Raw genomic sequence first — 26,730 nt, forward strand, 5'->3', positions numbered from 1 at the left:
CAATCCTAAACAAAGGAATCAAGTAGGATATTCTGAGATTTCTCTATATCTGAAAAATAAGGAAACAGTTTCTTTTTTCCCTTCCTTTTTCCCTTCCTTCCTTCCTTCCTTCCTTCCTTCCTTCCTTCCTTCCTTCCTTCCTTCCTTCCTTCCTTCCTTCCTTCCTTCCTTCCGTAGACTGTAAATGTTTAGTATTTTTCATCCCTTACCTTACTGTTATATATTAACCTCTTCTATCTCTCCACCCTCAACCCTTCCCTTTTCTCTTTCTTCCCTGGATTTCTTTTTTAAGACTTTTTGCAAACTCTTAATGTTTAGTCTTTATATCCCTTATGGTACTGTTACCCAAAAGATTTAAACACTGTGTGAGGGTAGTGATTCTTTTGGAGTTTCTCTTTGTATCCCTAGGGCCTGGCATAGTGCCTGCCAGGCAGTAGATGCATAATGAAGGGAGTAGCAGTAAGCTAGGGCTAAAGTCAAAGGATCTGGGTTAAATCCTGCTTCTGATATTGATAATCTGTGTGATTTTAGGGAAGTCATTAACTGCCCTTGGCCTCAGTTTCATGGCCTAATAAAGCTGTAGATATTGATATGGAAAGGCCTTACCTCATTAGTCCAAACTTTTTATTTTGTAAATGAAAGAAATGAGGCAGACTGATTAGGTGATTTTCCTGTGATCACGTAGCTCTTAAATGCCTGATGCTGAATTTGAACTCCACTCTTCCTGACCAGATGGCATCCTAGATTCCTTTTAACTCTACATTTATGATTCTATAAATCAAATAGATTCTCTTGGCTCTGCTTTTGACTTTCTACATATGAATTCCATTTCTTAGCTGCCTTATCATTCTGAAACATACTTTCCCCAATGTCCCACAGCCTTCCAATTTCGGGGTTTATCCTAAGGAATGAATTTTGGGAAGTGACCAAGGCTGGCCATCCTCCATTCTCTTCTTAGCTTTGTTTTTGACTTACTCAACTTTTCCACTGTGTCTGCATACAGGTGCCCACCCCTTTTTTCAGATCCCTTTGATGCATTGTCTTTAACCATTAAAATATAAGCTCTTTGAGAGTAGGGACTCCTTTTTTTGTCATATTTCCAGTGCTTAGCACAGCACCCTAAATGTAGTAAACAATTAACAGTTTACACATTTTTATCGGCTCATCTTTGTCTTTCCTAAAATGCCTAATTGGAAATTAAAAATAAAAACAATAAAAGTATAAAAAGTATGTGTGAATGAATCATAGAAAGGGGCCTTTTCCTCCTCAAGGATATGACAAAAAAAAACAGTTCCTGGCCCTCTTGGAGCTAATATTCTAGTTTTATTTGAGCTTTTGCTAGCTTCCATATAATTAAACAGAAAAAAAAAATGTATTGTTACAGTTGCTTCTGTTGTGGTTGTTATTGATAAAGATACTGATATGCCATTTCCTTCTCCAGATCTTTTTACCAAGGGGAAACGGGCAAATAGAGTTAAGTGATTTGCCCAAGAGTCACACAGCTAAGTGTCTGAGGCTGGATTTCAACTCAAGTAGATGCCAGGGCAGGCACTCTGGCCACTGAACAACTTTGATTCAGGAAAACAAACAAAGGAACAAAACCTTAGAGAAGGTTAAAAAGCTTGCTTCCATGCTAGAAAGGTAGGAGAGCAGCTGTGAGAATCATCTGTGCCCTTTATATCTACCTTATGTAGATCCTGCTGAGTTACTTGTTCTTTATTACTTTCTTAGTATAAGAGAACACAGTGCTGCATTCAGAACAGACATTGAACCTACCCCTCTTTGTGTCAGGTTGCTCAACTTTATTTTTTCAATCCATGCTATCCAGTTATTAACCTAAAGGGAATCTCCTAAAATTTCACCAGAAATTAGTAATTGTTAGATATGTATGGAATATCCCTTATTTTGCATATCCTATGATAGCAGTAAAATTGTCAGTAGAGTGTTTTTAATAAATATTTAAATTGAATTGAGTTATTTTCCATAGCTTCATTTTATTTTTATTTCATATATATGTTTTCCAATTATATATAATAAATTTCCACACAAGTTTTCCTAAGTTATGTGATCGAATTTATCTCCCTCCTCCCTTCCCTCACCTCTCCTGGTGCTGGCAGGTGATTTGATCCAGGTTATTATGTGTTATGTATTATACATGTATTATTATGCAAAACATATTTCAATAGTGTTCATTTTTGTAAGTGAATAACCTTACAAAGTCAAAACCCACATATAAACCCAAATAAAAAATTGAAAAATCAGATGCTTTGATCTGCATCTGACTCCAGCAGTTCTTTCTCTGGAGGTGAGTAGCATTCTTTATCTTATGTCACTTAGAATTGTCCTGGATCATTGTATTGCTGATAATAGCTAAGTCTATCACAGTTGATCATTCCACACTATTGCTGTTACTGTGTATAATGTTTTCCAGGTTCTTCTTATTTCACTCTGCATCAGTTCATGTAAGTCTTTATAGCTTTTTCTAAAATCATCCTGTTCATCATTGCTTATATAGTATAATAGTATTCCATCACGATCATATACCACAATTCGTTCATTCATGCCTCAATTGATAGACAACCCTTAAATTTCTAATTCTTTGCCACCACAAAAAGAACAGTTATAAATATTTTTGTACAAACAGGTCCTTTCCTGTTTTCTTATCTTATCTCTTTGGGATACAATTAGTAGTGGTATTACTGGATCAAAATGTATACATTTTTTGTAGCCCTCTGGGTATAATTCAAAACTGATTTCCAAAATGAATGGATCAGTTCAGGTCTCCACCAGCAAAGCATAAGATTCCCTATTTTGCCATATCGCCTGCAATATTTATCATTTTCCTTTTCTGTCAGGTCAGTCTGATACTTGTGAGGTGATGCCTCAGAGTTGTTTTGATTTGCATTTCTCTAATTGAGATTTAGAACATTTTTTTCATATGATTATCAATAACTGCTTTCTTTATCTGAAAATTGCTTATTTATATTCTTTGACCATTTTTCAATTGGGGAATGACTGTACTTTTATGAATTTGATTTAATTCTTTATATATTTGAGAAGTGAGACCTTTATCAGACAAATTTGTTATAAAAAATTTCCCCAGTGTATTGTTTCCCTCCTAATCTTGTTTATGTTGATTTTTTTGTAAAAAAAATCTTTTTAATATAATTACAATTATTCATTTTATATCTTCTAATATTCTCTATCTCTTATTTGGTCATGAATTTTTCCCTTCTCCATAGATCTGACAGGTAAATTATTTTATGTTCCCCTAACTTACTTATAATATCACCCTTTATGTATAAATCATATACCCATTTTGACCTTAACTTGGTATAGGGTATGAGATATTAGTTAATATCTAATTTTTGCCATTCTGCTTTCCAATTTTCCCAGCAGTTTTTGTCAAATAGTGAGTCTTTATCCTAAAAGCTGGGATCTTTGGGTTTATCAAACACTAGATTGCTGAGGTTGTTTATCATTAATCTGTTCCATTAATCTATCCTTCTATTTCTTAGCTTATACCAGATTGTTTTGGTGACTAATGCTTTATAGTGTAGTTTAAGATTTAGTAGTACTAGGTCACCATCCTTCACATTTTTTTTCATTAATTCCCTTGCTTTTTTGCATTAATTCTTGATCTTTTGTTCTTCCAGATGAATTTTGTTGCTATTTTTTGTAGTTCTATAAAATAATTTTTTGGCAGTTTGATTAGTATGGCACTGAATAAGTAAAGTAATTTAGCTAGGATTGTCATTTTTATTACGTTAGCTCCGCCTAGCCATGAACAATTAATGTTTTCCAAATTGTTTAACTCTAACTTTATTTGTATGAAAGTGTTTTGTAGTTGTGTTCATATAATTCCTGTGTTTGTCTTGCTAATAGATTCCCAAGTATTTTATATTATCTAAAGCCATGTTGGAGAAGCCATGGCATGGCATGGCATGGGTGTCAGGGAGGCATAGAGAGAGCTGCTCTTCCCCTCACCACAGTGCCTGATGACATTTTTTGCATGCCCTGACCCTCTGTCTAGCAGCTGAATGTAAGCACTTCCTCCCTCCACTGTCTGGGCCTCATAGGTAGCTTGAAGTTGCAGTTTGGGCAAGCAATCCCCAAAATGTTCACTAATGTAGATCATAAAAGAATTTGGCAGGACTCCTTCTTTTCTTATTTTGCCAAATAGTTTCTATAACATTGAGATTAAGTGTTCTTTAAAAATTTGATAGAATTTACTTGTGAATTTATCTGGCCCTGGGAATTTTTTCTTAGGGAGTTCATTGATGGCTTATTCAGTTTCTTTTTCTGAGATAGGACTATTTAAGTATTCGATTTCCTTTTTTGTTAATTTGCCCAATTTATATTTTTGTAAATATTCATACATTTCACTTGCATTGCCAAATTTATTGTCATATAATTGGCAAAACAGCTCTTAATGATTATTCTAGTTTCCCCAGCATTGGAGGTGAATTCACCATTTTCATTTTTGACACTGGCAATTTGATTCTCTTCTTTCTGTAACATCATTTTAAAGAGATGAGGGATATCAGATGCCATGACACTAGTATCAACTTTTAGCATCTGAAGAAGGAAATAATGGCTAAATTCAAGTTTTTCTGGGCTGACCACGTGGAAAAGTGATTACTGAGGCAGTTTACAGTGGATAGAGCACCATACCTGGAACCAGGAGAGCCCGGTTCAAATCTAGCCTCAGATAATTCCTTGCTGTTTGTCTCTGGGCAAATCACTTAACCCCATTTGCTAGCCCTTAGGCTTGTGATCTTTTGCCTCAGAATCTATACTTAGTATTGGGTCTAAAAAGGTTTTTGAAAAAGATGAATAAATAATTACTTAGACTTATTCTACTTGACATTGGAGAAGGATGGAATAGAATTAGGAATCATGAATAGAGACAGCAAAAAGGAAAATTTTAGCTGAATAGAAGGAAAAACCTAAGTATTAGAACATGGACCTGGGAAGACTTATATGAGCTGATCCAAAGTGAAATAAGTAGAACCAGGAGTCTATTGTACATAGTAAAAGAAAAATTGTAATGATGACTAACTGTGAAAGACTTAGCTACTCTGATCCTATATAATAATCTAAGACAATTAAAAAGGATTTCTTATGAAAAATTATATCTACCTCCAAAGAGAGTACTGATGAAGTCTGAATGCAGATTGAAGAATGTGTGGGGCATTTTTCTTTATTTTTCTTGCCTTTTTGCAACATAGCTGATATTGAAATGTTTTGTATAATTTCATGTGTATAATTGATATCATGCTGCTTGCATTTTTAATGATCATGGAGAGGATTGAGAAAATTTGGAACTCAAAATTTTTAAAAAGAATGTTAAAAATAAACAACAATTTTTTTACAGATGAGGAAACTGGGGACTTGACCTGTAAAATATAAAAAAAATTCAGGATCAGATATTTTTAAGCATAAAATCCAGGATCTGAATACAAGTCCTCTGACTCCAAATTTATTATTGTAATTTAATATATTATATTTAATACAGAGTTCTATGCCTTCATAACTGCCATATAAATTAAGGTAAGATAATCAGTATAAGTGCACAGCAAGGTGGCACAGTGGAAGAGCACTGAGCTTAGAATCGGGAAGACTAAGGAAGAGCTCAATTCAGGCTTATTTACTAGATTTAACTAGTTGTGTGACCCTGAACAAGTCCCTTAATCCTGTTTGTCTCAGTTTCTCATCTGTAAAATGAGCTAGAAAAGGAAACAGCAAACCACCCCAGTAACTTTGCCAAGAATAGCCAAAAATGGGAGCATAGTCAAATATGAATGACTCAAAACAAAAAAATCAGTGAAAATGAAATTTTAAATAAATTAATGCATAATAATAATGATGATGTAGAATGGACTGCTTTGGTAGATAGTAGTTTCTCTATCCCTAGATGTCTCAAAGGGTAGGATAGATGGGGTAAATAGGCAGCCTAGTAGATAAAGACCTAGAGTTAGGACAACCTGGGTTCAAATCTGGCCTCAGATACTTCCTAGCTGTGTGAACCTGGACAAGTCACTTAACTTCATTTGCCTAGCCCTTGTTTTTCTGTCTTAGAGTTGAAACTAGGACATAAAGTAAGGTTTTGTTGTTTTTTTAAAAGAAGGGTTAGATGATTTCTTGTTGAACAGGGGATTTCTTTTTAAGGTATGGCTAGTGATAGTAACCCCTGAGGTGGTTCCCAATTCTGTGAATCTTTGATTCTGAGAAAGATTGTAGTTGGTTCTATGATAGACTAAGGGAGGAAAAACACTGCTAGCCAAAGCTCTAATTAGTAGCAATGGAAAGAGAAGTGAGACAATAAATCCTCAAAGTCATGGGAAGAAAAACAAGAGACAAACTGGAATTAACTGAGATACAGGCTATTTTTTCTGGATGCTCACCCAAATCCCTCATTATTCCCCAACCCAAGTTCTTGACTTATTAGAGCCTCATACCTACCTTGTAGAATTCCATCAAAGTAGACTTTGGATGGTTGATTTGGAGCTTATGACTTCTTATCACTGATACTCTTAGATTTCTAGAAGAGAATACAATACTTGGATCATACTGCCCTCCCCCTTCCCCCTACCCCAATCTCTATTTACTGACTTGTTTCCTTTTCTTAATAACTTAATATCCCTGGTACATATTCTTCACTTCCTCCTTCATCTCCTCTCCCCCATTCAATTCCCGCCCCCCCCCACCCCCCCCTCATTACCAGCCAGGGTTAGAGATACAATAGCCAATTGTCACTATCTAGTTACCTCAACCATGTTTCTATTTTAATTTTTTCTATTTTTAAAAATCCTTACCTTCCATCTTAGAATCAATACTGTGTATTGGTTCCAAGGCAGAAGAGTGGTAAGGGCTAGGCAATAGGGGTTAAGTGACTTGCCTAGGGTCACACAGCTAGGAAGTGTCTGAGTCTAGATTTGAACTTAGGACCTCCCAACTCTAGGTCTGGCTCTCAATCCATGGAGCCACCCAGCAGACCTCAATTGTTTTCTATTTTCCATAACAGTTTTGAAAAATTCAAATTTAAAAAGCATTTATTAAGTGCCCATTATATTCTAGGTTATTTACTGGGTATTAGGAATATAGTAAAAGTAAAGAGTTCCTGAAAACCTCATGGAACTCATAATCTGGGTTAGTCAGGGATTTAGAAGAACTGACATTCTTACTAGAATCACAGAATTCAAGAGATGGAAAGGATTTAATTTAACTCCAATCGACCAAGTCTTCTTTCTAATAAGATCATCTAGCCTCTGCTTAAAGATTACCAGGAGCAAGGGACCCCTTAACTCCCAGGGTGATCTATTCCCTTTTTTGGATAGCTATAATTGTTAGGAAGCTTTCCCTTATAACCAACCTAAATCTACCTCTCCTCAACTTCCACCCATAGCCCATAATTCTTCCCTCTGGGTCCAAGCAAAATAAGTCTAATCCAACTTTTATATGAAAGTTCCTTAAACTGCTTCCATATCCTCTTTGTTCTCTCTTCTCCAGGTTAGAGATCTTCAAGTGATCCCCATGTCATCTCTCCAATCCTTTCACCATCTGGGTCACACTCTTCTTAAGGGTTTCCAGTTTCTCTATATCTTTCCAAAAATGGCAATCAGAAATTAACATAGTACTCCAGATGTGATCTGATCAGGGCAGAAGAAAGAGGGATTGTCACCTATCTCTTTTATTCCCTACCCAGGGGGGTGCTGGTAAATTTTAACAACTAGCTCTCCAAACAAAAACCTATACACAGCACATTTTAAAGTTTAACTTATATTTTTAAATATTTTTCCATTATTTAACTCTAGACAATCAGCAAAACAATAAATCAAGCCCTCATTTATATCATTTGTCAATTTCCAATGTGTAATCGTTCACATTAAAAATTTAACAATTGGCTCTCTTCTTGAGTTGTCTTTAGCACGATCCTATGAAAACCTCCAATACCCCTTTACAAAGAAGGAAAAATGAAACCCCCGTTACAAACACATATAACAAAGCAAAATGTATTCTCACATTCCCCATGTGAAAACAAACAGTAACTCTCTGCATACTATCAAGAGATAGGTAATATGTTTAATCATGAGTCTGAGGTGTTACATAATTCATCATAAGTCCACTGGAATCATGGTTGGTCAGAGTTTGTTGATCAGAGTTTCTAAGTCTTTTAAAGTTGTCTTCCAATATTTATGTAATCATATAAATTGTGCTACTGGCTTTACTCATTTCACTCTGCTTTAGTTCATATAAGTCTTTTTCAGTTTCTTTGAAACTATATCTTTTATTGTCAGCATGATTATATACTATGATTTGTTCAGCTGTTCCTCAATTAATGGACATTCCACTAGTTTTCAGATATTTGACACTATAAAAAGAGCTGCAATAAATATTTTTTGGAGTTGGTTTGTTTAAGAGCAATCACGCCTTTAATTTTCCTCTTATTCCTCTCCCTCACTCTTTCCTATTTCCTTTCTGAATCCCTTTTGAGTAAAATATATTCCTATTCCCAATTCTGTTAGTATGTATGGTATTCTTCCCTCCTCTGACCAATTCACATCAGAGTGAAAGCTGTGTTGCCCACTCTCCCTATCCTTCTTCTTTGTTTATACTTCTATTTGCTCATTACAGTTAATATCACTACCCTATGCATTCCTCTTTTCTTTCTATTCTAGAAAAGAAAAGGGAAAATATAAAAATATAAAAACATTATTCCCAGGTCCTCTCCCTAATTAGACTCCCTGTATATCTCCTAATGTTATAGGGTTCTCATAGACATCATCTACCTATATTTGAATGTAAAGAGATTATCCTTGTTTAGTATCTCATGGTTGCTTGTTTCTACTCATTTTTTATAGGTTTCTCTTGGCTCCTATGTTCACATTTCAAAGTTTCTACATGGCACTTGTCTTTTCATCAGCAATTCTTGGTATGATCCTATATCTTTTGTGTTGTGCAATATCAGCTTCAAAGATCCTTTATAGTTGTGGCTGCTAAATTATGTGTAACTGTGATTTTGGCTCCACAGTACTTGAATTATTTCTGGCTATTTACAGCACTCTTTCTTAGATCTGGAAGCTTTGGATTTTGCCCATAATATTCCTGGCATTTTTCATTTTGAGATATCTCTCAGGAGGTAACTGAAGGATTCTTTCTCTTTCCACTTTGCCTTCTTGTTTGAAGAGAGCCAAGAAGGTTTTTTTTAATGCTTTCTTCAAATATAACTAAGATTTTTTTTGGTCATGGCATTCAGGTAGTCCAATTATTCTTTAATTCTTTCTCTCCTGTTTGTTTTTGAGGTCAGTTGTTAGTTCTCTGAGACACCTTACATTTTCTTCTGTTTTTCATTCTTTCAATTTTGTTATAATATTTCTCGTTATCTCATAGAGTCATCTATTAAAATTTTCAGAGTTTGCTGCTTTGGTATGGTTTTGTACCTTTAGTGATAAGCTATATTCCACTTTATTGTTTTCAGACAGTATAAGATAGAAGAACATAAGTATAAATTGCTCATTGAATAACACTTTCTTCTTTTTATGACTTGACTATGACTTGAGTCACACAAAGTTGTCATGCTTTTAATAGGAATTCATATTCAGTACATCTTAAGTGCCAGTAAGATGACTGAAGAATGTGAGAGGTTGTGGAAAGATTCTGTCTTGTTGCTTAGCTCTTAGCGGATTTTGATGTTTCTTCAGAGACTGAAAGTTATACCCTATATTTTGAGACTATATTCAGATATTTCTCTTGTCAATTATTTTTGCTTGATCTTCTACATATGGTAATAATGAACTCCCTGAATTAAGCTGGAATTTTGTTGGTGAATGGATCTTTGGAACTGTCCTGAAACTTTTGTCTTTCTACATTTAGAGTTCACAGTCATTGCTGGAGTGTCAGATATTTCCAGACTATAGAAACTCATTGCATCCTGGTGTTGGCAATAAGGCCAAGAGGTCTGGGGAGTTTACAAAGTAAGATAAGGGAATCAAAATGCTGCGGATAAGGACTGCTATTAGATATTTCTTCTGAGCAATGCTTTTCCAGCTCAACACTGCCCCTTAAGGAACTAGCAGGGGAAACCTCAGTCACACATCACATCCTCCTCCTCTCAAATGTTTGGAAAGCCTTGGGCCATCTTTTATCACAGGGTGACTTCTTTGATCTGAGAAGATTGGGCTACACCCCAACTTGGTCTTATAAAGCACAAATAGACAAAACCAAACATGTTACAGTCTGTCCCTGTTGCATCCCTTCCATTCCCCTACTCTACTCCCTCCCCCAACTTTCTAAGGAGTCTTCCTGGATTTCATTTTAAAATCTCCTGAGGGAAATCTTGACTTGCAACTGGTTGCTCATCCTTAGAAACACTGTCATCACTATAGTAGCTCTCTAGGTCATATGACCCCATTCCAAAATTCTGAGCCAAAAGCCATTACTGTGGCATGATGCTCTCACTTGTGGATCTCTAGAACTAATTAGAGTAGTCCATTGATCACCAGCATCTGGCCTTGGCCAGATATAAATAGTCTTATTATTTTATAGGAAGCTATTTGGTACTATTATCCCCTGGTAGCTGTCCAGCTGGCAGACAGGTAACTGTGACTGCACTATAAGGAGGTGCTGTAGTCAGCTCTAACTGACTTGCATAGCCATTGTAATGTTCATTATAAGCATTTATACCTCAGAAAATGGCATTTCAAATCAGGGCTTAGTTTATTGTTTTATTGATTATCTAGAATTAAGAAAGTTTTAATAACGCAGATTAGACTTTAAATTATATGTGCTGTGGTTTTTTTCCATAGAGCCTAGTTATTAAACATTCACCAGGACACCTCTGTATGCTATATAAACATTGCTTGAGTTCAGCAGAAGCAGAGTAGAAGGCTTAAGAACGAAGTCACCAATTGAAGACCAGGTTAAGAGGTTAGTAGTAGTAGTGGTAGTAAGGTAGTAGTAGTGTTAGAAGTATTGGTGGTAGTAGTAACAGAAGTACTACTAGTAGTAATAGTAATTTAATAATAAAGGATTTTATACCTATTATCTCATTTGAGCTTCTTAACAGCCATGATAGCAGCTCTCAGTGTGTCTTTGTATAAAGCAAACACAATAACAACTCCATATGGAGGTGCGTGGTGTGTGTGTGTGTGTTCGTAAGAAGATAAGTAGAGTATCTTTAATTTAGATTCTCTCTTTTCTTTATCACTCATATCTCTTTGCTGCTGCTAAGATTCTTACTCTGGTCACTTCTCCTGTACCATGGGGTTACCTCTTCTTTCCTCATGCCCATTATTCCTGTACTCTTCCATCCACCTTTGTAAGCCTTTCCCCTTGCTGTTGGGTTATAATATTGCCTGTTGTCCCATTTTTGGATCACCAGGGCCACAATACATCATCATCATTCTCCTTATCATCAAAAAGTATCTTTGCAAGAATGATTGCCTACTTACATCAGCTTCTAATCTATAACAAACTATACTGAAATATCGTCACATACTCAGTAAAATAAAATCACCAAATGCAACCCTGGTCAGGTCTTGCTGTAGCTCTCTTGGAAAAAGAGATACATTCAGGAAGCTATGCAAAATCTTCCATCTTTTGTCCTTGTGACCATAAACAAACATTTATGAGGAAGAACACACAAATGGATGCTTTATGCATGTGGTCTCTTTCTCTAGCCCAGAGCATGGCTAAGAGGGGCTGCAGAAATGTGTTTTTGCTCAAGTTGGAAAATGTGAGTGGAGATTAGGGGGAAGCTCTTGCCTTTTGAATTCAGTATGGCTCAAAGCCACCTACTGAGGTTACCTAATGTAAAGAAAGATATCTTTTCTAGCACTTGTCACAAAATGCCTTGTATATCATAGGCATCTGTGAGCTTTTTGTTGAAATGAATTGAATGTGTAAATTGTATTCTACAACAATTGGGAACAGGAGTCATTGTATCAGGAAGTTGAAAGTAGCTTTCTGACAGCTTGGATTGTTTAATTTTTGTCTTTGCATCCTTGGTCTCTGTTTTTTTGTTTGTGTATAATAGGTACTCTATACATATTAGCTATAATGCATTGACCAGGATCTAATATTGATAGATAATTTAATTTGGGACTAGATTATCGAGATCTTTGAGTTTGAAATGTTATTTCAGCAGTGGAGAGATATTGATTTTTTTGAGTGAAGCAATAATGCGAAAAAATATATTTTAAGAAGTTTAACCTGGTGGTGATCTTGAAGGTACACTAGAGAGGATAAAATAATGGTTCTTAACCTGTGGTCCAAGAATACCCAAGGGGTCAGAGGATATATTTCAGAGATTTTGTGAATTTAGTTGGAAAAAAAGCTTGTCTTTATTTTCATGAACCTCGAAATGAAACTTAACATTTCCTTCAATTATTTAAATATACTTTTCTGAGACGAAGTCCATAAGTTTTGCCATATGACTAAAGGAATACATGACATTAAAATTGTTAAGAACCCTTGACAAGATAAGAGGAATAGTTGGATTATACCAATGTAGCATGAAGTAATAGAAAAGTGACCTGAGTAGAGAGGAAAGAAGATATTAGAGACATTTTGTGGGGAAATAATTTGATATAAGGACTGACAGTGCAAGGATGAAGGTAGGTTAAAGAATGAAACATGACATGAATGTTTGAAATCTGAGTGACTAAGAAAATATTCACACAATTAACAGAAATGAGAACAGAAAGCAAAATGATAATTAGTTTTGTGAGGAAAACAATGCATTTGACGTCAACTTAGATTTGCTGATTATAAAATAAAGGGAGGACATTCGAGGGGAAATGATAGTTGCAAATGTAGTGCTAAAGCTGAGAAAGGAGAAAATTATTTGGGACCTATTCACACAAAGGTGATGTTTGATATGAAAGTAGATGAGTTCTAGAGACACTGTGGTAATTATAGAGAAAATATTCAGGTTCTGCCCAGACTAGGAGATGGAAAAACTTTGGCAGAAGGGCTATACCATATTGGGAGTAACAGTCTTCAAACCCATCAATAAGTCAGGGAGATGTCTACCATAAGTATGTGAAGCCTTTCTTTTTTTTAAATCCTTACCTTCCTTCTTGGAGTCAATACTGTGTATTGGCTCCAAGGCAGAAGAGTGGTAAGGGTAGGCAAAGGGGGTCAAGTGACTTGCCCAGGGTCACATAGCTAGGAAGTGTCTGAGGCCAGATTTGAACCTAGGACTTCCCATCTCTAGGCCTGGCTCTCAATCCACTGAGCTACCCAGCTGCCCCCTTATGTGAAGACTTTTGCTGGAGGAATGAGCAGATGAGAACAATTTGTTACAGTGGCCAAGAAGTGCTTAGCTCTTCGTGAGACATTGAATATGCCAAAATGTTGCATCCTGGGCCATTGTCATTCATCCTGACTTTTGCCTTGCCACTGTACTTAGGGGACTGGAAGAGAGTGAGACTGTGCAATTCTGTTTCACTTAAATCCAATTCATGTTCAAGTGAACATATTACCCCATGAAGTCATTGGTCCTCTTTGAAAATGAAAGACAATAATTTAGGCCATGGACCTTGAGTCTTGAGTGATATAAAGAAATATGACACAGTTTCTGACTGTAAGCATCTTCGTACAATATAGTCGAAGACAGGAACTGAATGCATATAGACAGCTAAGTGGTACAGTGGAGAATGCCTGACTTGTAATTAGGAAGTTTTCATTTCAAATTCTTTCTCAGGTACTTATTAGTTGGGCTTTATTGAAGTAGGGAGTTTTTTTTATGTTTTAGTTTGTATTTGTAAAAACAAAACAAAACAAAACAGCAAAATTGTTGTGCCTTCTATTTATCTCTCATTCCAGTCTTGGCAAATTGTTTTAAAATAAATAAAAAGTAAAAACATCTAGAAAAATCCTCTAATAGCCTCAGTTGCCTCATTTGTTAAATGGACATAATAATATCTACCACCCAGAGTTATTGTAAGAATGAAATGTGAATATGTTATATATTACATATATTAATTATAAGAATAAACAGAGCCAGTAACCAAATGTTATAACAGAAGGGAGAGAGAGAGAGTCTATGAGGGTGAGACTCTCTTCTAGTCCTCCCCTCTTGCCAAATATACACTACTGAGACTTGGAGGGGATGACACCTCAAAACTGGGAGATCTGGATGGTTGTGCTGCCCCACAAGAGCTGTGGATGAGGCTTCCCTATAAGAGGAGGGACCCCAATCCAATTCTGAATGAAGGCAGGGTTCATGCAAGCCTCCCCCCAAATCAGCCAACATCACAGTGGGTGGTCTGGCTCCAAGATGGAGGCAGCCAAACCAAACTGTGGTTCCCCTCCTCCTTGACTCTCAGGCACTCTGGAATGCTATCTGACTAATGAATATCTTTTATTATTATCAATATAGGGATTTGGGAAAGGGGCGAAAGGTAGAGGGATTTTGGGGTACCCTCTTCTCTATTTCTATGGGGTCTGTCACTCAGTTGGGAAATTTTGGGGTTCCCACTCCTAAGTGTCTCCCCCCACCCCTTCTTCTATTTCTGTTTCTATCCTTTTCTGTAATTATAAGTAGGACTGGAAAGGGTCTCTCAGCAAGGTTGGGTAATGGGAGAAGGAGCCTAAGATATTGCTCCCAAAATGGAGTCCCAAAATTTAGCTCATTCATTGGTTAAAGTCTTGCTGAGTGAGAAGTGATGGGAAGCCTTTGACCAGGGAATCAGGGTTTCAATGTCCAAAGAAAGATCCTCAGGAAGCCCTCAGGACTGGATTTGAGCTGAGATGTCCTCCTCAGAACCTCTCCTCCTTCCTCTGAGAATCTCTGCTGGTACTCCCCCTCTCCTCCTCTTTCCTCCTGAGAATTACCCCTAATTATCTCTGGTCTCAACTGTCACCAACTGTCACCAACAGCCTTTTTTTTGGCTCTTTTTGTTCCATTCCCCATCCTTACTATATATATATATATATATACATATATATATATGTGTGTGTGTGTGTGTGTGTGTGTTTCTACAATAAAATGCTTTGATCACTTATATACATGTAAAGATGTATAGATATTGATATATATTTGCAAGCCTTAAATCATTATAAAAATGTTATCTTTTGTTTTTTAACGTTCAAAAACCTGACAGCAGAAGACAGCATGTGATGTGTCAAATGAATGGTTCTGATAGTAAATGTCATACCAGAGGAGGGTAAGATCATTTGTGAGTTCCTGGAGGGAAAGGCTAGTCTTTTGCCTTTCTTTATAGCCCAGAGCTTAGCACAGTGCCTATCTGGTGCATAATAGACCCTTAATCAATATTTATTGACTTAATTGACTATGGGCTTGGGCAATTAGAAGAAGCTTCATAGAAGCAATGGCAATTCAGCTGGGCATTCAATAACTAACATTTATATGGCACTTAAAGTTCTCTTACTAAGTGCTTTATATGCATTATCTCATTTGAATTTCACTGCCTGTTTTACAGATGATGAAAGTGAGGATAATAGGACTTAAGTGAATTGTGTGAGCTTGCAGGTATTGAAGGCTGGATTCAAACCAACGTCCTTTTGATTCTAGGTGTAACCTCTTTCTTCCTACGCCACACTTTGTGTCTAAAGCATGGATATCATTAGCAATATTAGTAAGGAAGGGGGGGGGTATTCCACTTACGAGTGGAGAGACAATGTATATTACTTTCTGAACAATGAAATTAGAATTTATCCATTGTGCAATGTCCAGTGATATAGGTATAGCTATCATAATTTCTTCTGTCAGAGCGGCAGGACTTGAAATAGAAGCATCTTACTTTAAACACCATTCATTCACAACTACTAGCAGGTGGAATCTACATCCAAAACAGGACTTCTTTTTTTATTTTAATTTTGAATATTTCCCCTAGTTACATATTTCATTTCTTTCCCTCTCCCCCCAAACCCCCCAATCCCCCTTAGCCAACACACAATTCCACTAAAATAGGACTTCTTAACTTCTGTTGTGTCATAGATCCCTTTGGAAGGCTTGTGAAGCCTAGGAATCCCTACTCAAACCAATGTTTTACATGCATGAAATGCAGTAGATATACACTTTGTGAATAGGAATACAAAGGAAACTCAATTATATTGAAATAAAGATGTCACTTTTTTTCCACATTCAACTCACAGATTCCCCTGAAATCTAAATATAGACCCATTGAGAATCTGTGGACTCCAGGCTAAGAATCACTGTCTTAAGACTCACTATTCCTGGGGCCGTTAAATGGCACAATGGATAGTGTGCTGGTCCTGGAGCCAAGATGACCTACATTCAAATCCAGCCTCAGACACATACTACTTGTGGGACCTTGGACAAATCTCTTACCTTTTGCCATAGCTACCTCATTTATAAAAATGGAGATAATAACAGCACTTACCTCTCAGGATTGTTATGAAGATCAAATGAGATTGTGATTATAAAGCATTTCGCATAGAGCCCAAGATATAGTGAATGTCATATATATATATATATATATATGGGCAGGGGCCAACTTTTCTTTGTTTTTCAGGTCAGAAAACCGGGGCAGTGGTTATCTAAAAGAAGTACATTATTTTGGCAGAATAAAATTTATTAATTTATATGCTAATTTATCAAAATAAAATAAAAAAAAAATCCTTTTCTGATGGAGCTGCAGAGAATCGACTAGTTCTGATTCCTTGGAACAAGTGTCCCTCACTTCCAAGTTTCACTATTATTTCTACTACAGAGCAGAGAAAGTGGTCCTGAGTTGGAAATCAAAATTATTTTCCCCAAAGGAAAGAGTTATAAATGGCGGCTAATTGTAGTTAAAATAATTCCATTAGTGCTAGACTTCAGGTACATTACGGCTTCTGTGAGCTGTCTCGGGGACCTAACCACCATTTGCAAAATTGCCTTTATAAGAAAATGTGGTGTGAGTTCCAAGAAACTGACTCACAAATAAATCTGAGAGAATAAAACCTATTCATCAGTTGGGTACTGTATGTACTTATTTTTCTTAATAAGTTTCTGATCCTTTAATGCTAGAGGTGTTGAAAAACTATTACAGATCAGAATTATAGAATCATTAGCTTAAAGCTAAAAGGTTCCCTAGACTTCATCTAGACCAGTGGTTCCCAAACTTTTTTGGCCTACTGCCTCCTTTCCAGAAAATTATTACTTAGGCCCCTGGAAATTAATTTTTTTTTAAATTTTAATAGCAATTAATAGGAAAGCTAAATGCACCTGTGGCCATCACCGCATCCCTGGATTGCTGCAGCACCCACCAGGGGGTGGTAGCACCCACTTTGGGAATTACTGATCTAGACCCACGCCTTTATTTTAGATGAAAGAAAACTGAGGGCTTAGAGAGGTTATTTCGTTTGCCAAAGGCCACACAGATTGTAAGTTAAAAAAGCAGGACCTAGATCTTCAGACTGAAAATTCAGCACTCTTTCCTTTACTTGCTGAAGATCAAAAGGAATTTTTTTGTTTGTTTTTGTTTTTGTTTTTGGAGTTGTAGAGCCTATAAGGCTTATTTTGCCCACTTTGCCTGTAGGGTTATGTGTCCCTGTCTGTCACACTTGCTCTGAGACTTAGAGGCTTTCAAAGAAGAGGAAGACTGTCCAATGAGGCTAAAAGCAACAGGTCTTAATTCCAAGCTTCCTCTAATTCACACCAAAGGGCCCTTGGGACCTAACCTGAGAGAGATCAGAGAAAATCAATCAATTAATAAAGCTTTTTATTATAAATATAATAATGTATATTATAAATATAATAATAAAATAAAGGTTTTCTAAAACCCTTACCTTCAATCTTAGATTTGATATTAACTATTAGTTTCAAGGCAGAAGAGGCTAGGCAATTGGGGTTAAGTGACTTGCCCAGGGTCACACAGCTATAAAGTAACTGAGGTAAGATTTGAACTTAGGACCTCTCGACCACAGGACTGGTTCCATTCACTGAACTTCCTAGCTGCCCTAATAAACATTTCTTAAGTGCTTACTATGTGCCAGGCACTGGTTTCACAGCTGGGGACACACAAACAAAGCAAAAATAGTCCTCGCTTGTAAGAGACTCACATTCAGATGCGGGAAACTAATGCAACCATGATGGATAAATGCAGGATAGAGAAGAGATGGAAAGTAGCCTGGGAGGGGAAAGAAGTGGTGGGTCCTAGACACAGATGAAGTGGTACATTAGTATAGTTTCAAAGGAAGCCAATGATTTTACAAGAGGCATGAGAAACAACCAGGCAAAAGATACCAAGACAGGAGCTAGCACAGATACAAAACAAATGGAACAGATAGGTATCAGTCACCAGAGGGAGAAGCCTACAACCAGATCTTAGTTTTTGTGCCTCAGTTGCTGTGGTCTTTCTGGCTGCAGTGAAAGCAGGAAAGCGACTGATGATCTCTCAAGAGGTTTCCCCCTGGATTGGCCTCAGCCAGGTTGTGCCAAGCTCTCATCACTTGGCCAGGTTGTCTCAAGCTCTGATCACTCTCTCTAGTTTGGTATAGAATTAATTCCATACCATTTTATACTATATGCCAGAACTGTTGAATGATACAAATGGACTTAGATTTCATAGGAAACATCAATCAAGGTTTTTACTCAGGTGAATTGAACTGTGTACCAAATTCTGATGGGCCAACTTGGTGATGCAGGGGATAGAGTGCTAGCCCTGGAGTCAGGAGAATCTGAGTTCAAATCTAATCTTTTAGACACTTACTATCTGTGTGGTCCAGGGGAAGTCACTTAAACCCCATTTGCCCCAGTTTCCTCATTTAAAAAATGAGCTGGAGAAGGAAATGGCAAAGCACTCCAGTTTCCTTGCCAAGAAAATCCCAAATGGGGTTGGGAAGAGTCAGATATATCTAACTGATAAACCAAACCAAAAAACAAACTCTGATATCTCAGCATGCTGGGAGATGCCAAGGATTATTCAGTGAGGTGTCCCTGAGTACAGCATGGGGCTAGAAATTTCTAGCATGGCAGATTCCAGATTCCCAGAAAACAAACCAGGCAGAAATGTTAGGAAGGGGGAGATGAGGCAGCAACATGTCTAGACCAGAGGCATCCCATTGCGCATACAAGCCTTATGAATCTCAGAGTCCTCTGCCCAAACCGGAATCGTTTTCACTTTCATACTACCAGTGTCTGTGTGAAACCAATCAGGACATAATCCTTGAGCACTTACTCTGTGTAAGGCATTCTATTACTTTTGTTTATGGAGTATGTGCAGAGATGGTCTAAGGTGGTCTGGTGGTTCCAGTGAATGGCTGTGTGACTCATCATTTAAACAGCACACCTCAGGGAATCTGGCGATAAGGGCTGCACAAAACAAAACAAAACAAAACAATGGAGAAACCAAGAAAAAGCCTTCAAGAGGGGCAAAAATTCCTTTTGTCTCAGACCTACAGTAAACTAAACAAGGGAAAACCTAGTGCTGGAGGAATTGGGAGGGGCTACAAAAATGCAATCCTAACAGATATTGCAGAAGGAAAATCATACAATAAAAGCCTAAATTCCTCAAAAATGACGGCGGCTGGCTGCTGTACCATTTAGGAGCCTGGAGATTGCTTGTCATTGGATAGAGGTCTGAGTGATAAACTTTCCCTCCTTTTCCTCTCCCCCACTCCCCACCCTCCCCAAGAAAATGATTGCTGCAATCTGATAGAAGGGAGGAATTGGAAAACCAAATCTTCAGGCATCAGCGGGCAGAACTGGGTCCCAAGCTTCCCAGGGGCACACTAGCCACTTTCAGCCAAGCGATCGGATGGAAGCATCAAGTGTTTTTTAACAATGAATAGGAAAACATTTTTGAACAAAATGCCACTTTGCAGGATTTTAGAGTGGTTTGGCATTTCAAATTTAAACGCAGGTTCATTTTCTCTCTGGGCAAAAGGTTGGTCTCTTGTTTCCAAGAGAAAGGGTGGGGTGGTGGTGGGGGAAGCTTTTGAAAAATCTTATAACAAAGACTCAGTATTCTTATTAACTCTCCCCACCACACACACACACACACACACACACACACACACACACACACACAGTGTTTCAAAGATGTCCTTTCTGAACCACAGATTCTATTTCTTTAGAAATTTATTCCAATGGGGGAAAAAAAAAGGAAGAACTGGGCAATTGTTCTTTTTGCTCTGAATACATGGGTCAAGAAGGGGCCCACCCAGGTACTTCCTGACACTTTTCACCCTCTATCAGTTCTCCCTTCAGATTTCCTTCAAGTTCAGCTTAGAGGACCTGAGTGGAATGAGATTGGGGTAACCCTCTAAGTATGGTAATTGCTCTGTTCATTGGCAACAGATGGAAGAGATGCCCAGGGGATAACTTTGAAGGTGAATAATGTATGACCTTGTTAAGCCTCTGCTCAGGGAGGTCCACTGGCTTCCTATTGCTTCTAGGAGAGATGCTGGCCCATTTGTGGTTCCCCAAGCACTATACATCATCTCCCAACTCCTTGCCCTTTTCACTGGTTTTTCCCCATGCAGAAATGCTCTCTATCTACCCTCTCACCTCTGGCCATAATTTCCCAAGTTTCAATATCACTCAAATCCTATTGTTCAGGAGAAGTCTTTTCCAAGTCTTTGAAATTGCTAGACCCTTCTCTCAGGGTCTGTATATACTCTATATACTGCTTGTATATATCTTGTATGTGCCTAGCTCTTTACATGCTATGTCTGACATTGGAATGTGAGCTCTTTGAAGGCAGGCACCCTACTTTTTTTCTTTTCTCATATCCTCGGTACTTAGTACAATGCCTGACATGTAGTAAATATCTCATAAATGTTTGCTCACTGACTAGCTGAATAATTATCGATGCCTTTATAATCATTGGCTCTTGAACTAGTTTTTTGAGATAACTCCATTCTCATAGAGTTCTACTCCAGGAACAAACACAATATTTCCCTATAAATCCTCCATATTCACTTTTAATTGAACTGAGTTGAGTCTTGACCTCTCTATCTAATCTTCAGTTATCAAAGAATTATAACTAGAAAATTCTTATGCCTGTAGCAAGTAGCACAAACTATTATTTAAGTGGGAGTGGGGAACAGAGGTAGGATATTTACTAGCTGTGAGACCCTTGGCAAGTCACTTAATCCTGTTTGCCTTAGTTTCTTCATCTGTCAAATGAGCTGGAGAAGGGAATAATAACAAACCACTCCAATATCTGCCAAGAAAGTCAGACACAACTGAAAAAAAACTGAACCATAACAATGGGCAGAGTAAAGGAATAGGGGAAACTGACTCTAGCCTGGTAGCTTCTTTTTACTCTTGCTAACTAGATTAGTGAGGTAAACTCTTTTTGTTTTTATGCTGGTGATGAACTACAATTCTGCTCTGCACCCTCTAAATTTTATACCTAGTGACAAAACACTGTTCCCATTGCCCTAGTTACAGCTTTATATCAGAGCACACAAAGGAATAATTGTTGTCAAGGACTGTGTCTTTTGATAAGTTTTGTTCATTCAAATTTCCAATATGGAAATCGCCGTGTTCTGTCTCTCCTCATGACTTTAAAAAACAAAAGTGTAATCTCAAAGAGCACGAACCAGGAGCCACCAAGAGACCCAGATAGATAATCCATACAACTCATTGACAAGTGAAGTCAAAACTTAGCAGACAGGAAATTGTGATGTTTCTTCCCTTTCGGATCATTTGCCTCTTGGTAGGAGAGAAGAGTTTTTTTTCAGGTTAAAAGTACTTTCTTTCTTAAGAATAAAGCTAAGCCAGATTCAAATTAAAATTCCTAAAGAATTTCTCTGTATTTGTGGAGCTCTCCTTCCTATTTATTGTCTGAAAAGAAATATGCAAAAATATTTTTGAAGACTGCCTAGTAGTTGTTCTAGACACACCCTTTCCAAATATTCATAATTTAGCATTCTAGTAAAAATGTCCTCAAAGATTTGATGTACTGCTTACTGAGCTTCTTGCTTTTAATCTTTAGAAATTAAAAAAAAAGGGTGAGCTTTCTATTATACAAACTGTTCTTGTGGGCCAAGTTGCCTTGCTGCCTTATTTCCACAGTTTTAGACACCTACAGGTTCAGAAGGGGGGGGGTAAAGTGTCAGAGGACAACTAACTGGTGGTTGGAGAAATGTCTTAAGTAAATTAAATAAATTCAACTTATGATATGATCCATCTTGTTCCCTTCTCTTCTTACCCAGAACTTTTTCTTAATTACTTCAGTCACTGAGCCAAAGATGATCAGACTCTCCTTCCTTCCTTTCTTCTCATTCTCTCATTCTCTGTCTTTGTCTCTCTTTTATCCACTTCCTTACTGAGCTTTTTATGTCTGCTTTACCTTGATTTTCCTCAAAATTGCCCTCGATTTTTTAAAATTAGAGGATCTTATTATTAAGAGCAGAGAGGTTTTGCTGTTATTTTTAGTCAAACTCTCTCATTTTAAAGACAGGGGAAGGTAAGTAAATGACCCGTGCTTACACAAACACCAAACAGAGACACAACTTGCATCAAGATGCTCTCTCCAAATCCAGTATTCTTTCTACAAAATCACAGATGTATAAAATTGTTTGCTTGAACAAGGTAGTGTTGGAATCGTTTTGAGGGCAACCATATAATATTATTTACCCAAGGTCCTAATCCTTACAGGAGCCATCCTGGTTCAGAAGTGATTCGGTGGTCTATGACTTGGGCAAATTATTAAATCATGGCTTCTTCATCTTTGCACGGAAGGAATACCATTCACAGGCAGCATGATGTAGTGAAAAGAACATTTGATGGGGATTGTGAAGATCTGGGTTCAAGTCTCAGCTTAAATATCTTAATTACTGTAGTGATCCATTAACACATTCTAGACCTGTGAAACTGTTCAATCAATATTTTCATCTATTCTATTTCTCACAAGATTTGTTGTCACTTTTATACGACTTCAACTAGGTAGAATGTCTAGTATTGTAGCATAGGCTTAAGAAAAAGATAAATAGAAAGTTTCAGATTACTGCATCAGCCTTTGAAGAAATGTTGACCTCTTTCCTCACTAAAGTTAACCCTGCTATTTATGTTCCTGATTTCTCTCTCTATCATAAGAGGGCAGCTCTGAGACCATCTTCTGACCTAGTTGGATATCTTTATACCTCCAGTTAACTCATTAGTGGAATTCTGAATAATGTGTGATTAATTATGTTGATGTAAATTAGTTTGACACTTTCTGGAAATGATAGCAATGCAAACCTAACTCATCAGATAAAAGCCTAGACTTTTAGAATCCTTTCTTCCCACAAGCAGTCTGAAAATGGTACCAGAATTGTTGTGTGTATAACTTATTTTGAAAGAATTGTGCAATTTGCTTGATCGTAAGAAATAACATATTGGAAAAATCTCCCAATAAGGAGAGATTGTCTCAGATATAAAGACTTCTACACACAAGGGATATTTCAGTACCATTATTTCATATAAAAATATGCAAACTCTTTATGGGTGTCATTAAAGGCCAAAAAAAGACTTCACATTTTGGAGTGAAGGAAAATTTAAAATTGGATATTGGATTTAGAAAAAAGGACAGAATGTCAATAGTCACATAGTCACAAGGGCAGGATTTCAATAATCTATACATGTGAACAGCTGGAAAGCTTTGCTGTAAAATGCGTATTCAGACCAATACTTTCTAAAAAGGACCACAACATTAACAGGTTTAAAGGACATAAATAATGAGCCAAAGTGGCTATCACTTGTCAATGCTAATGAACAGCTGAAAAGAAGTTTAAAAGCACAATACAGCACACAATAGTATCTCCTTACAAATACACAACTAAATAAGATCAGGACATTTTGCCAATCTATTACAAATTCAGGGACATGATGGTCTAGAACTCAATGTACTAATTTACAACTTTAAAATTTAAGTTTTAAAATGAGGTCATGGGATAAAAAGAAAAAGGGTACATATATATAAATTAGGGCTAAAGACTGTGAAGCCCCTGAAAGGTTTTAGCATTAGGAATTATAAAGCTGATATTTTTCCATTTAATGTTAAGCTGTTCCTTAAAATAAAATACTTTTTAAATTACAGTAAATTACATGATTTTGAATATGTGTTACTAAAGACAGTTTGTTTAAGAACCATAAAGACACTGGGAGAATGAGAAATGTCTATGAAACTAGAAAAATACCAGTTATGAAAGATTTCAAATGAAAATAAAGATCTTTCAGACTTATTAAATGCCGTCACTCACTGACCATGAATCTGATCTCCAGTTTGTAAAAAAAGCCTTTTCATGACATAAGAGCTTGATTCCTAAATTAGCATTTACCAATTAGATGAGGTATTATCACTATTCAGTACTACATGGATAAGTGGAATAGATTATGTATACAATACACAGTAGTGAATGATCACAGTAATATGGTGTTTGATAAAGGCAAAGATCCAAGCTTTTGGTTTAAGAACTCACTATTTGACAAAAATGGCTAGGAAAATTTCAAAGCAGTAAAACTTCAGTAAAGGGTGACACCATTAGCAAATTAGGGGAGCATGGGATATCTTTTTCTGTCAGATCTATGAATAAGGGAAGAATTTATGATCAAAGAAGAGATAAAGATAATTGCAGAATATAAAATGGATAATTTTAATTACATTAAATTAAAAAAGGTTTTATATAAATAAAACCAAAGCAGCCAAGATCAGAAGGAAAGCAGAAAACTGGTATGTGTGTGTGAATTACATATTTCTCCGATAAAGGTCTTATTTCTCAAATATATAGAGAATTTAGTCAAATATGTAAGAATATGAGTAATTCCCCAATTTATAAATGGTCAAAGGATATGAACAGAAAGTTTTTAGATGAAGAAATCAAAGTTATCTATAGTCCAAATCATTATTAATTAGATAAATGCAAATTAAAATAATTCCGAGGTACTACTTCATACTTATTAAATTGGCTAATATGACAGCAAATGACAAATTCTGGAGGGGATGTGGGAAAATATGGGACACTACTGTAGACTTGGTTGAGTTGTGAACTGATCCAATTATTCTGGAAAGCAAATTTGGAACTATGCCCAAAAAAACTAGAAAACTGTGCCTATTCATTGATCTAGCAATACCGCCACTAGGTCTGTTGTGTCCTAAAGAGATTTTTTTCTTTAAAGAAAATGACCTATATGCACAAAAATATTTTAGAAGCTCTTTTTGTAGTGGCAAAGAATTGGAAATTGATAGGCTACATATCAAGTGGGGAATGGCTAAACAAGTTGTAGTATATGGTTGTTATATAAGACTAATGTGCTATAAGAAATAATGAAAAAAAACCTGGGAAGATTATCTGAACTGCAGCAAAGTGAAGTAAGAAGAATCAGAACATTGTACAAAGTAGTAGCAACACTGTAATAATGAAGCACTATGAATGACTTAGCTATTCTGATCAAACAATGATCTAAGACAATTCCAAAAGCTCATGATGAAAAATGCTTGCCACCTCCATAAAAAGCACGAGTCTGAATAAAGATTGGAGTATCCTCTTTTTTAAACTTCATTTTTCTTATTTGTTTGATTTTTTGGTTCTGTTTTCTTTTGCAACATGGCTAATATGGGAATATGTTTTGTATGACTGTACATATATCATCTATTTCAAATCACTTTCATTTTCAAAGAAGGGGAGGAGAGGTAGAGAAATTTGAACTCAAAATTAAAATAAATGTTAAAATTGTTTTCACATTTAATTGGAAAAAATAAAATATAAAGATTTAAAACTAAAACAATAAAGTTCAACATTACAATTCTTGAAAGAAACAATTATGAGCTAATGTTCACCATTTGAAGGATGTGGCTAGGATAGAATCATTGTGAAAATCCAGGTTTTAGACCATTACAAATAATTGTAGAGGGTTGTTCAACTGACAACCTTCTTCAGCCTAGGTATGGGATTATCACAACAAGTAGTTATGATAAGGGCAGTCAGAGAGGAAGAATAAATCAAATTACTATCCTCTATAAATAGGAGATATGTTTAGCAAGATTTTTCATATTATTCATAATTCACTGGCAAATTACATTGTATAGAATTTATTGGGGCTTTTCTAGGGCTCCTTTAAAGATTAGATGTCAAAAATTGCAAAATTTAGGCATCTTTAAGTTAATATTTAGAAGAGGTCTCTTTCCTTTTTTTATCTTTTACTCTCTTCTTATTCTGAATCTTGCAAAAATATAAACCTAATTTTTTTATAAAGGCAATTTGGAAATTATTTAGTCATTCTCGATTACTTTATCCTAATTAGGATGGGGGGGGGGAGGGAGGAATCAAACAGATTTAGTGAAATAATATGAATTGCAACATAGTTTTAAAGAAACACAATTCCATTATTTTCCAGACTAGTTCTGATAAGAACAGACATTGGGACCCCTACCCAATGTGTCTCATACAATCTTTTAAGTGCTCTAAGAAATAGCCAATAATGACTGGTGTGACTAGCATACCCACTAGATCAGTAGATATTATTGATAAAGCATAAGGTGCTTGGAAGTATCTTTTCTATGATTTCATTTTATATGAGATTATATATTTAGGGGAGAGACAGAGACAAAGAGACACACAGAGATAGAAACACAGAGAGGAGAAATATAGAGTCACAGTGAGAGACACAGCTAAGATAGACACAAAGATGCAAAAATATAGTGTGCCGTTTTCTTCTTCTTCTTCTTCTTCTTCTTCTTCTTCTTCTTCTTCTTCTTCTTCTTCTTCTTCTTCTTCTTCTTCTTCTTCTTCTTCTTCTTCTTCTTCTTCTTCTTCTTCTTCTTC

The sequence above is a fragment of the Gracilinanus agilis genome, chromosome 3, assembly GCF_016433145.1.
Source record: "Gracilinanus agilis isolate LMUSP501 chromosome 3, AgileGrace, whole genome shotgun sequence".
NCBI lineage: Eukaryota > Metazoa > Chordata > Mammalia > Didelphimorphia > Didelphidae > Gracilinanus > Gracilinanus agilis.